Source organism: Chinchilla lanigera, unplaced genomic scaffold (assembly GCF_000276665.1).
Source record: "Chinchilla lanigera isolate Chin_1 unplaced genomic scaffold, ChiLan1.0 scaffold00039, whole genome shotgun sequence".
Lineage (NCBI taxonomy): Eukaryota > Metazoa > Chordata > Mammalia > Rodentia > Chinchillidae > Chinchilla > Chinchilla lanigera.
This window is the reverse complement of record NW_004955440.1, coordinates 5,909,915-5,928,013: the sequence shown is the minus strand read 5'-3', so window position 1 is coordinate 5,928,013 and position 18,099 is coordinate 5,909,915. Positions and strand designations below refer to the sequence as shown.

General features: G+C 38.5%; 1 long non-coding RNA gene across 2 annotated transcripts; it reads right to left on the bottom strand.

The window, feature by feature from the left end:
- Positions 1 to 820: 820 nt before the first annotated feature.
- On the bottom strand, positions 821 to 18,055 carry LOC102014832. Of its 2 annotated transcripts, XR_262009.1 has the most exons (5): positions 18,005 to 18,055; positions 15,246 to 15,449; positions 13,840 to 13,895; positions 1,568 to 1,809; positions 821 to 1,050 (listed from the first exon to the last, which is right to left on the bottom strand). It is a non-coding gene; the product is annotated as an uncharacterized LOC102014832 (long non-coding RNA). The 2 variants fall into 2 exon arrangements; XR_001235246.1 differs by lacking the exon at positions 1,568 to 1,809.
- Positions 18,056 to 18,099: the final 44 nt, after the last annotated feature.

Sequence of the window (18,099 nt, the reverse complement as noted above, 5' to 3'; positions counted from 1 at the left end):
TGTCATGGAGTCAGCAAACTCTGACTTCAATGATCTTCTCAGCCAATTCTTTTAGCATCTCCAGAAGCTATACTAGATTCAGTGAAAAACTAAAGTCCTTGGCAGGTGTGGTTGTGTACACCTGTAATCCCAGCACTTGGGAGGCTGAGGCAGGAGAATCATTGTGAGTTCAAGACCAGCCTGGGCTACAAAGTGAGCTCAAGTCTGGCCTGAACTGCTTAGTGAGACCCTGTCTCAAAAAGACCAAGAAATAAATAAATAAATAAATAAATAAAGTCCTTCACAAGGGCAAATCACCAAGGCAGAATGTTGTACTGCATTGTGACATGAATATCCTTTAGATGTACCACAGGACTCTTTTGCAGCTGTTAGGTATTCCTAGCATTAGACTGAGGATTGGCAAGTCTACACCAGCCCAACTTACTAATTTTCCCATCTTGTAAGAATTTTTACACCTTCACATGTACAAAGCACAGCCAATTCAGTCCCCTCCACAGTTAAAGGTAACCGCTAAGCGTATGCTATAGACGAGGAGACTGTTTCTCTATCCTCTCATAGTCACAGACTGGACCCAAACATTAGCTCCACAGCAGCAGGAGACAAGCGCTCGGCTTTGCCAGACTTTCCCATGTACAGGGAAGTCCTCACCAATGACATGTTACTCCCAAAGGAGTAACCAGGTGAGACTGTTCAGATATCTTTTAAATAAAGAAATGATGCATTTCTGAAGGAGAAGAGGTTAGGTGCATTCAGCTAAGGGTAGTGAACTAGGGGCACATGATAAAGAACCACGTTGAAAGAAACTCACAGACTAGAAGAGTTATTTTAGTAAGTTTGTTTGTGCAGGTCTGTTTTAGCCTTGATTCCTTAGCTTGTGAAGATGAGTGTTCTTCTCTTCCTGGTCCAGGCAGGGCACTTCTCTTAGGGGAAACTGTATGGCCTGCTTTTAGACGGAAAAGAGAATGTCAGAAAGCCCTTCTTGTGCCTGCTGTGTCTCAGGTGCCTTCAGCTCAAAGCAATCAACAGGCCAAGACGACAGGTCCAGATCTCCTGCAATGCCAACAAGAAGAGGCCACATCATTGGTTTTTCTAGAGAACAAAAAAAAAAAAACCTTTGGTTGTTGGTAAGGACTTTTCATGCAGCAAATATTTTTTGAAAGGGTGATAACACACTTTGAAATAAGACAGACATAATCCTTACTCTCATAAAACGTAGTGTTACAGGGAAGTCTTACAATTGAACTAGTTGTTCCAGTAATCAGTGGTAGTGTTTATGACAGAGGGTGCCATATGTCTTATACAGAGGGCATGGGCTGGTCTAGGGGTTGGAAGTGTTTAAGGGATCATAATAGCCCTTAAGCTGAGACCTAAGGCATAACAGCTCTTTTGGGGAAAAAAAGTGAGAAAAAGATCTCTCCAAGGAAGGAATCGCATGTATAAAGCTTAAAAGCAGAGAAGAGAAAGGAGTGAACTTAGAGATAAACAATGCAGCTAGAGTGGAAAGAAAAAGGAGAAAGCCTGATGCGCAATGAGCCTAAAGAGGCAGGGCAGCTTCTAAACATCGCACCTTCTCCTGAGATGAGGGGAGGCCACTGAAGGAACCCAAGTGATGGGTCATTCTGGACCCTTTAAAGTATGATCACACCATGCGCCCATAACCAAGTGCTTGAATAGTCACGGAAACTGAAGATCTCAGATGGACTAATCAGTGACCAAATCCCTGGATTCTAGGTCCATATCTGCTATGGTTACATCTGTGGTCAAACTGATAGGCCTTTTCCACTTGTGCTTTTGAAGGTCTCTAGGGTACTTAAAAAAAGAGACATGCCTAAACATGGTGACAATAAAAATGTTATATTTCATTTATTTACATTTAGCAAATTAATGCTTATAACCATTAACCACAGCTATATTATTTGATGTACACTACATATTTCGCCAAAGTGATTAAATATATTAAGTCATCATGCCCTGGAAGCACAGGGACTTGATAATGAGGCATATGCTCCCCTCCTTTTTTTTATAGCATACTGTTTTTCAACCTTATCATATATTTCTGTCACAATGTACACAAAGTCACTTGGAGATAATGTCCGCAGTCTAACTCTGAGCTATGGTGATTGGAGTAAGGCCTGGCCAAATAGCCCGCTGGTCCCTAGAAACAAACCTCGCTGTGTGCATGAGCCAGTGCTACCGCGGCGACACTTGCTCATGGGTGGACAGCAAGCTGAGCACATTATCCCTGGACCTGAAGGCTGCAAGCCACGCTTGTCTGACTGATCCTGCTGCTTCTAAGCAGTACACCACTGGGTGACTCATTTAAGATCGCACTTCAGTGTTATTGAAGCATTCTTTATGTTCAGCCAACTTATTTCTACTGTACTTCATGCAACCACTAAATATCGCCAGGCAGCCTGCTGTTGGAAATTCGCTGACCGTGCTGGCCTGGGCACACTGGTGGCTCACAACGAGTTGCTGGTGGTCTTGCCTTGACAAGCAGTAAGTGTAAGATGCTTAGGCAGCCAGACATCAATGCAGATCACAGAACTGCAGAACTGTGGCTTGAAAGGCCTAACCCTACCTATGGTTTTAAAGATGAAAACTTAAGCCCAGAGAAATCCCATGTTGTTCTCCTATGACACAACCAGCCAGAGTCAGCGCTAAGATGAGAGTTCTCAGCTCCAGAGGCCTGGAGCATTACGTTCTGTGCTAGCACTTTCTGTTGATTCTTGAAATAAACAAGCAAAAGGCAAAGCAAGAAGTTCTAAGATTGATTCTAATTGCCTAATTGTCTAGGAAAGGGCTGGCAAATCACAGTCTGCAGGGTAAATCTGCCCCAACACTTGCTTTTGTAAATAAAGATTTATTGGAACATGATCACTCTCATTTTTAAAGTATGACCTACTGCTGCTTTCACTGAAAGAAGACTTGAGTAGTTGCTACGGAGTCCATATGGCCTCTAAAGGCTGGATTATTTATTATCTAGATCTTTAGAGGAAAAAGCTGATCCTGGTATACTACAAATAACATTGGCTTGGAAGTAGAGTTGTGTTTTATTTTTCTAGGTTTCTTTTATTTCCTGTAGATTTCTTTAGAGCCTTTGAAAAAGAGCAACTGGTCAGAGCAAGAATGTTGAATAAGAGAGAAAAATGAAACTACGATTTAAAATCTCACTGGACTATGCAGAGTACCTATTCCATGTATTAATTACAGAACATTGATAATACTGGGGGAGTTGAGAGTTCCCTTTAATCTGAAGACCAGCTATAGCAGCAAAAGTTTCTGTCTAAATGCATGTGCAGAACTACCTAAAAAGCTACCTTTAATTAAGCTTCTACTATGTGTTATGGACTGTACTAAGCACTTAATAAATATTATACCACTAAATCCACTCAGAAATTCTACAAAATGGGTTTAATATTCTCAGTTCCATTGATAACAAAGTTATTTTATTTCTTCAGAGAATTCAAGTAACTTTCCAAAGTTCACCCAGAAACTAAATGGCAGCACCAGGACTCAAAATAGGCTGGTCAACCACCGAAGCTTGGGATCCTGACCCCCATCACTTCTTAAAACAATCATTGGTGGGAGTACCTCCAAGCTCTTTGGTAAGCACTAGATGTGATGGTACAGTGTAGGAAGCTGTTTTATTGGTCAAGGTTGAACCCAGCACAACTCTATGGATCTCTGCTTAGTCCTATCACTTTGACCTTGATTTGGGAACCCAGGAAACCAGATCTGTGAGTATCTGAAAATACAGAGAAAAGCAGGAGAAAGTTCCAGAATCAGGACTACATAGACCGGCAAAGACAAGCCTGAGGATCACTGTGGCAGCCGCCCATGAGGCACTGCAGGTGGCCCCATCCCTAGTCTAACCAAAGCTCTTCCTGCTGCTGCCACATTTACATTCACCCAACTTCACCTGACAAGAAGATGGGGATCAGGCAGGCCTGGCAGGATTGCCCACAAATGTGGTCTACGTCCTCCAGTGGGAATCAGAGTTTCCGAAAGACATATGAACTATCAAGCAACTATAGGTAGTAACTTGCTACAAAGAATTTGAATCTCTTTGCTCCAGAATGTTAGGAGTTAGGCAAAAGCCACATTCAGTGAAGTTGATTACAAATAGCACACAGAAATCTGAAATCTCTCAGAATTAATTTGGATTGACGCTGTTTTAAGAACTGCACAAATTTTAGCTACCTTTTCTGCCAGCACACATCTTCATAACCTGATTTTACAGCTGTTTTAAAGTTTAGTGGATGGTTCCCTGTTTTCATGCTATTTAACATCGTGAGTTACACAGTTTCATGCCAGTTACCTGTCATAAGAGCCTTACCCTAGTCAAATTGTGAAAGGGATGTCTCTTCAAGTAGGAAAATATTTTTCTCTCTTTTAACTCTAGACATCTGAACCAGAAAAATCACTGTAAGTGATGAAATGCTTGGTGTGCAAATCGACTCTCTGGGTACCTGTGGAGAGACTCACATCCCAGGTAAACAACTCTTCCGGCCCCCTGGTCAGGACCTCTCAGGCGAAGTCCCTTCCAGGCAGGTAGGAGTTGAGAGGAGGCAAAAGCAGCTGTGTGCAGTGTAGCTTCAAAAGGCAGAGAAATAACTAGACAGATATGCCTCGAGGCAGGTCCTCCACAGGAGAAAGCTTACCAGACAGGCAACAGTTCTTTCCCGTCTGGAAAATAAGGTACAACTCACAGGCACTAAAATTCTGACTGAGAAAACTCCCTCCGCGTGTCCTGCAGGGCTGGTCAGCATGAGGCAGGCAGGACCACGGGGCACGGAACTGAGCTACAGAAGTCCGCCCTGAGGCTCCTTTCAACATGCTATGCTGTCTTTCACCGTAATGATGTTTCCAGAAGAAAAATAATCCCTTTTACCGAAGTACTAATTTAGACTCTGAGGCTACGCTCAGTTATCCTGTATTGACGAGATAAAGAAAAGGGTGTGTTTGCCAGTTGGGGAATAAATACCATTGATGCCTCTGTGCCTGTATTCATGAGAATTTTTTTCTGCACACACAGCAGCCCAATTAATGATTCTTATCATCTCATCTTGCACGTACAACTTCTGATACCTAGGGAATCACTTTATAGAGAAGACAATTAGAGACATTTCTTTTTAGAGAAGACAGAGACAGCAGTTTTGAAAGAGAATGGATACACATAGCTGGTGGAGTATTTAAAACAGCTATAAGAACAGCAGCTTCAGATTCTTGACTTTCTGCAGGTGACATGGACCACAGATAACACTGATCACAAGGTCTTAAGTCTGTCTTGTAAGCACCATTTGAGATTACACACTGGTTAGCCTTTTCTGGGAATTTAGAAATTGTAAAATCTCAAACAGCCCACAACAGCTGACAGGGTAATTGTGACTGACTTCATGCCCAATGAGATAGACACAGGAAGACTGAAATGGTTGCTTAGTGTCATGTTGCTCTAAATCTGGTGTCTCTAAAACAAACAGGAATGTAGATTTAGTCCCATTAAAAAATGTATTTTACAGGAGTATTTACCTACTCAGAGTTTCCTGAGGCTAATAAAATTCAAATCTTCTAAATCTAGTAACACCCCAAGTCTGGACACTACATTCAGCTTCAGGGCAAGTGACATTTCTAAGAGCTTGTCTGTATGACTCAGTCCAGGAAGTCACTGCCCCCCCAGAAAAAGAGGACCATGAGGGACTAAGTAACGGTAGATAAGAACCCTGGACAGATTAACAAAGGCCTCTCCCTCAGATATGTGAGTGAGACATGAAGACACCCAGAACATCAAGCACAAGAAAAAGGATATATAGTGATCAACACAGGTTGCCTAACTACTGAACATAAATATTATCCAACATGTACACTAAAATGTTGTATGATCAACCAATATCACATGAGGGAACCAGATGATTTGGTGCATAAGTGTGAAAATGTAACAAAATATTACAAAAGGTACAGAGACCAAGTAATTAAAGCCTCTGTGATAAAGACAATAATATGGAAAATGTTGCTGATTCAAAGGAATATATGCTAAATTCCTCCAGTCACATTCCAAGCACATCCATCCGAGAGAGTTATTGATCAGTAAGTGTCAAACAACATTCTCAGCCCTGAAGAGTATGGTGAGTAGTCAGAGTCCATGGTCGGATGGTACATACAGTTTAGTAGAAGAGACAGAGAAAAGTATATATGAGAATGTGATATAAATATACAGAGTGACAGTAGCTCTTTTATACAACAGAAGGATGCACTTTAGCATGACACAGTGGAGGAAATACAGTGAAAATCTGAAGAAAGTTGGTTCCATGAAGTAAAAATAATGAGGACCAAGCTCAGGGTGACTGACAAGATTTAGATGCTCGGGAAATAATAAACAAGCCAGAGTGAGTAACTCAAGAGCAGTAGGAGCTGAAAATTAGACAGATGAGCAAGGGCAACACCAAATGGGGCTTTGGGGTCATGGGAAGACGTTTGCAGTTTCCAAGTGTGCAATTGGAAACTATTGGCACAGGGCAGTGGGGAGTGTCATGATACAATGTTTGTTTTTAAAAGGTTATTTCAGACTATCTCCCAGTAAGAATGGGAGCAGAGAGGCCAGTTCGCATCCTTTTCCAGGGGTCCTGGCAGGAGATGATAGTCTAACGGGGTAGTGGCAGTGGAGAAGGAAATAAGAAGTGGGGAGATGTGGATTTTAGCTTCAGCTTCCCAAGACCTGGGAAAGTTCACAACTACTGTACTTCAAAAAGTGCTATGTAAATGATGTCAGTGCAAGTGTTCATACTGCATGTGTTACTTTTGTGTGTTGCAATAGACTGTAGTGCTAGCATGCACACACACACACACACACACACACACACTTTCCTAATAAATGAGACTCATGAGGAAATTAAGTGAGCTCTGTATGACCCTTCACTTGAAAATCTGATTCTGTAAATTTAATGGGATCCAGAAATCTGTTCCATAAGTTCTTTAAAAGTTATTAACAATAGACAAATCATAGAACACTAATTTAGTAATTTACTTTTTTTAAAACCCCACATTTCTTTCATTAGCTTCACCTGGCAATAAAAAACCTTGTTCTCACAAATAACAGAATTGAGGACATCACCCAAGTCATTGCTTCCAATTCTGAATGCAGTTCAGAATCACATAAAAGCCTTTATAAAGGTAGATAAGAGGAAATAGAGAGAAATAACTTTTTTGCAAATAAAAGGAGAATCAAGAGATGGAGGGGGAGGGGATGGAGCAGAGAGGAAGGGGATGAAAAGAGAGCTATGTCATAGTGTGTACCAATGCAACACAAAGAATCCAATCATTATGTATCCTAACGTGTACTAATTAAAAGTTGAAAAAACTGCTTTTGATCAATAGACCAGAAAGAGGTCTACGTAGTCTCACTATTCCTATAAAATTGTTCTTTTTCTACCTGCTATTCCATTGATTCATATTCTCATTTGTGCTTGTTTTCATTTTTGTCTTTTCATTTTATCAAGAATCCCATTGCCGGCTCAGTCTGCAGAGTACCCTATATTGAAGATACTTCTCTGCTTTAGAAACTTTCCTTGTATCACATTTTCTGTAAATCTCCAAATCTTTGGTGTGACACTTAAAAAAAAAAAAGAAAGAAAGTAAAAACAAGCAAGCAGAGAAAACCCCTGCTAAGATTCAGCTCCTGCATTGCCGTTTAGTATTCTCTGTTCTGTTTCCCTAGGGAACCCCCCACCCCCACCCCCGTGCAGACCTTTTTTGTAAGTCACAAAAGGATTTCATGTTTTCAGCTTGTTCAAACATTTTTGAACTCTTTTTTCTTATTCTACCTATCAAAACATCACCCCTCCTTCAAGGCAAAGCTTGGACCATGATATTCACCTTCAGGCATCCCTAAATTTCATCCAGAAATGACCTCTTCTCTATCTCAACCCCAATGGAATGACCATGTGGGCCAATTCTATGGCTGTGTTGTGGTTGGATGCTTAATTTACATGACTAATTGATGCCAAGTATTATAGCTGGGATCCAAAATTCACTCCTCTCCAAAGCTGCTGATGGATTTTGGGGAAGTGATTGGATCATGGGAGCTCAGAACTCCATCATCAGATCAATCAATGAGATTCTAACTTGATGGAATTTTTGAATAGGTGATGAAAGATGGAGGGGGAGCTTATTTGAAAGGAGTGCACCATAGGGATGACTTTTGGAATTATATCTAATCCCTGTGCTGCAGAAAAACCAATATCAAACCAAATGGAAGACTCTTTGCACTGAGGATTTACAAGGCAACTTTTATTACACCAGCAGCTGGGAATCCCAGAGGCTCAAATCACCAGCCCAGAGTCAGGTTTAAGTTCAGTTTAAATACGGTTTACAAGTGGGAAGTACAAAGCTGATAGCAGATTATTACATGACTGTTTTCATGGAATACAACAGTTATGTCATATATTGTCAGGCAAGTTTGTACAGGAACATTCTGGTGGGGCAGGGTCTGAGAAGAATGGGGAGAGATGAAAGTGTCCCTGACTGGGCCAGTCTTTCTCAAACATGACGTCCTTGAAGTACTTGAAGCAAGTTGCAATCACTGCATATTTTTAAAACACAAGCCGGACACAGTCAGTCTGACCCCATGCATTGTTAAGGGGAAACGTCTGGGCCTAGACAGTCAAAGCTAAATGAATACAGTTAACTAGCTACATGACAAGCAGCGGGAGCCTGTAGTCACAGGCCTCTAACTGCTTTCTAACTCTTACTATAATACGCCTACAAGTCTGCTAGTCTATGAATGTGCCCTCGCACCTGGTCCTCTTTCTGGCTCTTTCCTTCCCTGTCTGCATCCTAGATTGAAACCTCCCAAACCACAGAACAAAATAAACCTTTCTTCACTAAGTGGTTTATGTCAGATATTTTGTCATAGTGACACAAAGCTAACACACCAAGCTGCTTTTTTTTTGGACGTAGCGTGGTCTACAATATTTAAAATATAGTTAGTTCATTTCATCCAATTTGCTTTTTAAAAATGGGCATTTGTGAAGTGTTATCAAAAGCAGAATAAAGCTATCTAAAGTGAAACCTAAACTCTTCCAGGTACTCTTTACCCCAGATTACATCCTCGCTCTGTAGTCCGGCTTTGAAGACACATGAGCACTTGAATCCTGAAGGCTCTTCAAAAGTCTCTTCTCCTTTTAATCATCTCCTCCTCCTGGATACTCCAGCAAAACCAAATCGTTTTTATTCCTCATCGCACCAGTCTTTTATTCATGACTCAGCTTGGGCATTTTTTTCATGTAAATTTTTTATGATTTTCTAATTCATCCAGCTGCATCCTTCGCATTCCACAGCACTCAGTTCCATATACGCTCCCTGGAATATGCCTCCCTCCTCAGCAACCCCTGCCTTGCACCACCAGGGTGGAGTACTCCCTTCTTCAGTACTCCCTGTGCCAAAGAACCATGTACAGAAATTGCCTCTTTATTAATTTCCCTGGCAATCATCTTTCTTGAAATCAAGAGACTCTCCTATTTTCATTTCCTGCAAAACTTGGGCTCTTAAGAAAAGAATAAGTCACTGCATACTATAAATTGAATGAAATATACGGATATGAAAGAATAAACATATTGAAAATGTGTCTTAAACTTGTTTACATCTTTCTTATTGGCAGATGACTCTGATATGTAACCAGGATGCGATATATGGCTTTAAATCAAATGTAATTGACACTACGTAGAAATCAGCTTAGCTCTGTGCTACTTGCAGCAAAGACCTCCAATTCTAATGAAAATCAAAACTTTTTAAACCTTTGATTTTAGACATAATTAAAGTTAAGGACTGAAGCAACTCTGTTAATAACCTAGAGGCTGTCTGACTTGAATTGTCCCTCTGTCCTCTGTAGATGAATCTGACTCACTGAGAAATTAATCTCATTTTCACTTTCACCCTCAATAGGACACAGCTGCACTGATGTTAGTTTCAACTGACGGAGTGAAAAAGCCTGATCTTTATTCATTGTGAAACAGCTGCCAGGAGAGCTGGCCTTTGAGAGAGGTAATAAGTTCATGAGTATCACCTGTGTCATGCAAAACACTATTTGAATTTTTTGAAAGTTTAAACTGATTGGGAAGAATATATGAATTAGGTGTCTGTCTAGGGGGTGAAAAGTTTTGCTGCAGGGTGATGGAATGCACCATCAAGGTGATGTATTTGAAACATTACCTTCCTGTGACACCAGGGAGTCACAGAGCAAATAGAACAGAGGAAATTATGACCCACTGGCCGAGATGGATTTGTAACATTGGAAAGCCACGCTAATGTCCTTTATTCTTATCTCAGAGAATAAGACTTTGAACAAATAAAACAAATGTTAGAGTTTTTCTCTGTACATGAACATTCTCAGAAAAACCAGCCCATGCTGGAAATTCATTATATATTATGGAAATTATTTTCAAGGGACAAAAACATTGTTATACGCTAGTGACCTAATGATTGAAAATGTGTCAGGCACACATGTATAAATATAAAATATATACAGCGTGCTTTCTTCCTTTCCAAAAAAAATCCAACTTTTCCTATTTATGTTGAAATTATCATAAATTTCTCACTCTGTTCCTACTCTATTTGATTCAGTGGCACTATTTGATTGTTAATAAAACCCTTGCATTATTTGCCACTGGAGATTCTGTTCCATTGAATAGAATTTCTACCAACGGAGGACAAACTGTCTAAATATTAGAAGCCACTCTCTTAGATTCATCAAGATTGGATCATTTAGCGGAAGATAGGATTTACTGTAAAGTGGTATTATATGAAAACTTGATAGTGAATTGTTGATTTATTTAACCTGGAAAAAAATATGTAATAAAAATAAACACTGAAATACTCTCAATGCACGACTGCATGCCAGAGACTGTTATGGGTAATTTATATATGGTTATTAATTTTACTTTTGTAACAACACTTTAAAGTTTTTTTAATGTAATTTTGTAGATGATCAAAAAATAAATAGAAAAGTTTCAGACTTGGGATACCCTGAGAATAAATAACAGGTCCTGGAGTTGAACCCAGGAAGTCTGGTGTCCCGATTCAACCTTGTAGATACATTGTGTTTAACTCCTACAAGAAAAAAATTTTGAGTAGGCAATAAAGGGAGCTGCAGATCTTGTAAAATTTCTAGCTAAGCTGGTAATTTTTCTGATATAAAGAGTTTAAAGAAAATGACATTTCTTTTTCTGGTATAATTATAATATAGTTTATTCTTTCAGCAGGTTATTATACTGGTTATTTCTTTGCTTCCCTTCCATTATATTATGACAAGTAATGGTAAAAGTGGCAATTTTTTTCCACTCCACCTCTCACTTTCACATGGGTTCTATTTCCAGCCTCAGTTCTGGGTATATGGTTGGCTTTTCTCTCAAGCATATTTAACATTGTTCTTAACCCTTCCAGTTACACCTCCCCCCATTCTTAGCACAGTATATGATCCCTATGTGCATCTCATATTTTCTACCTCAGAAGGTGGTAAGTTTGCACTTGCCTAGGTGCTCATTACAAGGTTTTTTAAATGTTCAAAATTACTCTCAGTAAGGTTATCCTATGTATCTGTAAATATCTGAGGACAGTGCAAATTATGCTTGACTCATGGATTGAGTAAAGTTCCATTAAAGGAAGTTCATTAATTTATTTGCACAAATATTTTCTATTTTACCAAAACCAAACATTGCTTCTTGGTGTGTCTTTTGCCCAACCATGCCCTGGCCACTTGGCTGGGAAAAGTAAAAGGGTGAGCTAAGTGTAAGTGTATTTTCACTGGTAATGGAAAGCATAGCTTTTTTCAGAAAGCATACGTTTTTTCCAGGTCACATAGGAATAGCTGCATATTATAAGAGTAAATAGTTGCACTAGGAGGGACCTAAATTAAATAAACAAACAAATCCAACTCAGTCGGTAAGAATTTTGTCAGGCAAAGTGCCCTAGAGGAAAGGCTTTGAAGAATAAGCCTCTACTGAACCACAGTCTAGACCTGAGGGGAAATTGGCACATGCGGAAGGATTAAACTTCCTTTCAGAACTCGTTCCCCATGTCAGGAAAATATCCTGGCATTGAGGGAGAGCAATGATTATCAATTATCTATCGGCTTTTTGATGTCAAGTCAATAAAAAATACTTTGTTATGAAATCCAAGGTCTGCAAGCTATAGATTATAGATTGGAACAAAGCAGAAAGAAGAGGATTATAAGAGGTGCATTCTCCTAGTCTGTGTAATGACTAAGGGGCATTTTACAGCCCAGAGCAGTGAACCCATCCTCTGTTACATTGCAAGTCAGGTATGACTGCTACACAAAGGTTCAGAAGACATAGCTTCCGTTGCTTCTACTTCTTTGCAATTTGAATATTATCACTAGAGACCTTAAGCAAAATACATTTAAATTTATTTTCTTTTTGGATACAAAGCTGAGAAATTTTTGCTTTTTACCAGAAAATAATATGGAACACCGGATATACAGCATCTCATAGAATTTTAAATTAACTCGATAAATCAAGGAGATAATCTTCACCCTCTTGTTAATTATGACACTCTGCACAATAGCCACGTTTGGAGTGGCTAAGTTTCTACAATAAAAGAATAGTTAAGCTTCTATCAACAGAAAAATTAAAAAAGAAAATGTGGTCTACATACACCCTGAAATACCATTCTGTCTTTTAGAAGGATGAAGTCTTATCATATGCAATAATATGGATGATATTATGGCAAGTGAAATAAGTCCAGTACACAAAGATAAACACTACATGATCGCAAATGTGGATTCTCAACGTAAATGAACTTATGGCAGCAATGATAAACTCAGAATAAGCAGAGAAAATGAAGTAAACACAAGAACAGGGATTAATATTGAAGAAAAATACTAGTAACAAAGCAATAAAAAGACAAAAATTTTATTTGCAAACAATTTTGGAACTCACCCGCATCTATCTAGAGTAGTGAAATATAAATTTCCCACTCTAGGAAGAAAACATGATACACCATATATCCTATGAACATTAAAAACAATGGCTATGGAAAAACCATATGCCAGCAAATATGAAGCAAATGTATTACAAAAATTCATGGTAAATGTATTTTTTAAAAAACTGACATAAAAAGGAAAAGAAGATTTAAAACCATAATGTTAAGTGAAATAAATCAGATACAGGAGCTTAAATACCTCATAGTTTCTCTTAATGAGAAATTCAAAGTGTAAATAAGTTAAAGAACAAAATAAAAGGTAGATAACAGGAAACAGATTTGTAATAGATCTTTCACCAATGGAAATGGGAGCAAGAGATGGAAGGAACAGGGACAGAGGCAAGGGGAATGTGAAGCAAAAAGAATTGAGAAGTTTTATGTACATGTACCAGTTCCCTACAGTGAATGCAATCATTCTGCAGGGCAAACATGTACTAATAAAAACAAAAATTTTTCAAAACATTTAAATATCATAATAAATCTAGGAGTGGAGGTGCAAACCTGCTATCCCAGTATGCCAGGAGGCTGAAGTAGGAAGATTTCAAGTTTGAGTCTGACCTGAACTACTTAGCAAGCTGTCTCAGAAGAGGAAGGAGAGGAAGAGGAGGAGGAGGAGGGGAGGAGGAGGAGGGGAGGAAGAGGAGGGGAGGAGGAAGAAGAAGAGAAAGAGGAAAAAGGAGGAGGAGGAGGACAGGAAGAGGAGGTGGAGGAGGACAGGGAGAGCAGGTGGAGGAGGAGAGGAAGAAGAAAAGGACTGGGGATGTAATTCAGTGCAAAGGCCCTGGTTTCAATCCTCAGATTGAAAAAAAAATCATAATAAAAACTTCATACAGATTTAAAAAATACCTTCAAGGTCCAAATATTTTCAAGGACTTTGATGAAAAATGCCAACATTGTACAAACTAGAAAAGAAAGAAAAGCAAGGATTATTTCCCAATTTATTTTATAAAACTAGCAGAACTTGGATGATAAAACATAAAAAGAGCATTGTAAGAAAAATTACAGCTGAACATCAATTATTATGCAAAAACTGTAAACAAAACATTAATAAATCGAATCAGCAATATAAAAATGATAATTTATTATACCAGGGCAATAAGAATGGAAAAAGGCACAAAATTTAAAAGAAAATAAAAATGTCCTTCATTTTCATATGACTCAACAATTTAAATAGTCATATGGTACCACCAAATTTCTAAATTTAATAAATGAAATTAAAAATGTAACAAGTTACAAAGTCTAAAAGTTATTGATAATTCTATCTGCCAATAACTTTAAAGAAGTGTTTAAATCAATGTTAAAAGAAATGCCATTTACAATTGCATAAAATATACTAGGCACTATTAAGGGTAGCCTCTTATTATTATTATTAATTACTACTAATATCAACAGATATAATTATAACAAAAGTTCACAAGACCTGTACACTAAAACTATAGAAGTATTAAGAAATTCAAAACTACCTAAATGATTAGATTGAAACTCTCATGCTCACATTTAATTTGACTTTATATCAACTTATAAGCTCAAACAACACTGAGAAAAACCTTAGTAGAAGTTTTTGTACAAGTTGACCAATTGATTCTAATTATATTTTTTGCAAATTCAAAGAGAGCAAAAATGTCTGGAAAAAGCTAATAATAATACATTGGCTAATTTCAAGACTTATTCTGTAACTACAAGAATTAATATATATGGTACAAGCATATGAATATAAAAATAAATAATTAAATAGACCATAGAATTAGACCCACATACTTATGGTTGACTGATTTTTAACAAAACTCCAAAGTAATATCAAAGGAAACAATTCGATTTAGATATGGAAGAGAAAAATTTGTTCCCACCCCCTATTTTGTACCACATACCAAAATAAATGCTAAATGGATCAAAAACCTCAGTGTGGAATTGAAGCATATAAACACTCAAGAAAAAATATAGGAAAGAATCTTTGCTAAGAAAATGCAAAGATTTCTTTGACAGAAAGCACTAACCATACTGGTAAAATAAACTTTACCGCATTTTAAAACTTTAGTGGTTCAAAAGGTAAACCACAGATTGAGATAAAGTATTCCTAACACATATGGACAACAGTGCAAATGTTTCTAGAATTCTGCTGTGATGGGGATGTTGTTTGTCCTCCCAAAGATTCATGTGTTGGAGTTTTGGTTCCCAGATGGTGGCACTGGAAGCCAATAGAACATTTGAGTGGGAGAATCCAGGTGGGTCTAGAGGAAATTGGGAACACTCACCTAGGAAGAGAATACCAGTCCCCTGGCATAAGTCCTCAGGAGAGTGAGTTGTTATTAATGCCTGCTCCTGTCCTGGCTGCCTCCGGCTCTCTCTGTCACCATACTTGAGATGTAGTCCTGCTTCCCACATGCACTCCTGCCATGCTCATCTGCTTTGTCCTCCACAGTGATGTGATTTAGCTGAGAGCCCTCAGCCGAGCTGAGCTGGTGCAAGTGTAATGCCTTTAATCTACAGAACTACTAGCTAAATAAACCTCTTATTTCATAAAGTTACACCGTGTCAGGTGCTTCATGTAGCAACAAAAACCAATATAAATTTAATAATGAAAAATAAGCAGCCCACTGAAAGTGAGCAAAAGACTTGGAAAATTACTTCACACAAAATATTCAAATGGTTAATAAACATTTTAAGCGATGATCAAAAGCATTAGTCATTAGAAGTGTACAAATAATTCAAATTCCAAGAATAAACTCCGCACATACTACAATGGCTAAAATTTAAGACTGACAATACCAAGTGCTGGAACAAACGTGTAGCACCTAGAACTTGTCCAATGTGGTAGGCAATGTGAAATGGTAAGTTGTTTTGGATAGCAGTTAGTCATCGTCTTTGAAAATTAAATATATCCTTATTACATGACCTGGCCAGCCTAGGAATTTACTCAGAAGGAATGAAAATATTCGTCATACAAGAACATATACAGGAATGTGCACAGCAGCTTCAATCAGAAAAGTCCCAACCTGAGGACAACCTAGATACACATAGCTGGGAAACAGCAAACCAGAACTAATCAAAAAGAAAGGGATAAATTGTTACCATAGACAATAGCATATGTCTGTATATATACAGACTTATGGATATATCTCACAAACACCCACGTAACTAAAGCTTGACACTAGGGTAATTACTATATAATTTAATGTTTACAGAGATTTTTAAAAGGCTAAACTAAGCTATGGTGATAGTAGTCAGATCACATCAGCACCATGACTATGAATTTAGAATTTCCTGTAAAGAGGGTAGGAGAAACATGAGATGACTGAATAGGGTGCTGATAACATCCTGTCAAAAGTTATCCCAGTCTACCCATAATTGGTGCATTTTTATTGAGTGTAAATTATGTGTAAAGAGATTAAAAATTGGAAAGATAAGCAGATCACACTATAAGTGAACATTCTCTCCCTAAGTCCCAATATGCATATCTGAACACGTTGGACCTATTGTCTGGGCTCCTTGTTATTCTCCAATGCTTTTGAAAGGCAATCTCCCATTCTGAGAATGAACTGTGGGAGAGTTCTCTAATTGATTTGGTCAGCAAACCCAAACCTGCTTCTATTTAAAAAGAAACCAATTTGAACATTCTATAACTGCATGCAGATCCTGCTTTGCTTGAAGGGATCTGCCTAGTAATGCCATAATACATAATTCTGTTTCAAATGGGATTGTGGTTACCGAGGCAGAGCAAAAACATTTGCTATGCTTATTTGCATTAACCAATAGTCAGACTGGCCTTGGGGCTCAAAGCTATTTGTGGAAGGCTCTATGGTCTACGGAGCTGATGAAATGACATGGATTTCTGTATACATAGAGATAACTTTTTGAAAACTATGATCACTAACTAATGCTGCTACAGAGAGATTTAGACAAGCATAGTCTCTGATTAGAAGGAATTTGTAATATAACATGCATAATGTTGACGCGGCTCAACATATGGAAGATTTTTTAAATCCAGAAAATTACTTACCAATGTGCACAATGGTATATTTCAATTTTCTGTGTATCCAAATCTTGATATATGTCTTTGGAACACTGACATGTGGGAAAATAAATCTTAAACTAAAAATAGTCAGTTTTGTTTCTCTATCTTGTTGTTTTGTTTTGAGTAAAAAAAAAAAAAAAGTATAGCACCAAAAATGGAATTAATATCAAAACTTTAGGACACATCTGTTGCATTAGAATGTAGCCACCAAAATATTTCAAGGAATTTCCAGTTTATGCATTGCGCCATGATTTTAGAAGTAAGTAGCATCCTTTTTACCCTTTTACCTGTCTAGAAAGATAACAAGTTCACAGTGGAAACCAAGAAGTCTGACTTCAGGTTTTAGGGTACAGTCCAGAAACAGGGCAAGAGGTAAGGCTATGGGTCTACTTCAGTTCAAAAGGGGTCCTCGCCACAGGATGTTACACACCCAAAACCTAGTTCCAAATTATGTACAAGCCCCGCTTACATCAGTTCTCCTTGTGTTACTCTAAAGTGCCTCATATCCTAAAGAGCAAAGAGGAGTTGATATGCTACAGTGTAGAAGCAGGGTGCACAGAGATAAAACCTTTATTCTCTGTTTGGAGTTACTGGTCTTCAGAGTCCGCCTTTATTACGCTGCCAGCACCTGTACTGGTTGAGCTCATCCCAGGCATCCAGTCACTGTGCAAGGGTGAATATTTTCACCAACGTGAACTGCAAATCAGGCTTCTACAGCACAGTGGTTCTCAGTGGCAGTTGCTCATTAATGTTCCCCAGCCTGCCAGACCCCTAACCCGACCAAATGAATTTACATCCCTGTGAAAGGGGCCCAGGGACGTGGGTGTTGCTTTAAAGCCTCTCCACTGAGTAAATACACAGCCATGCCGCAGAGCCACCAAATGAGCAGCAATATCTATTAGGACAAAAAGAATTCTTAAGCAAAAAATATCCCAACTTTAAAGGAAATAGGTTCCTTATTGTTCTACAAAGAAATACTTAGTTTTTAATCCTGCTCACCTGGGACTCCACCACAGTCATAAAGACATTTTTGCTTTCTTTCAATTTTCAGAGCTTCATTATGACACAAGTTGGGTTAAGGGAACTTTGCCACT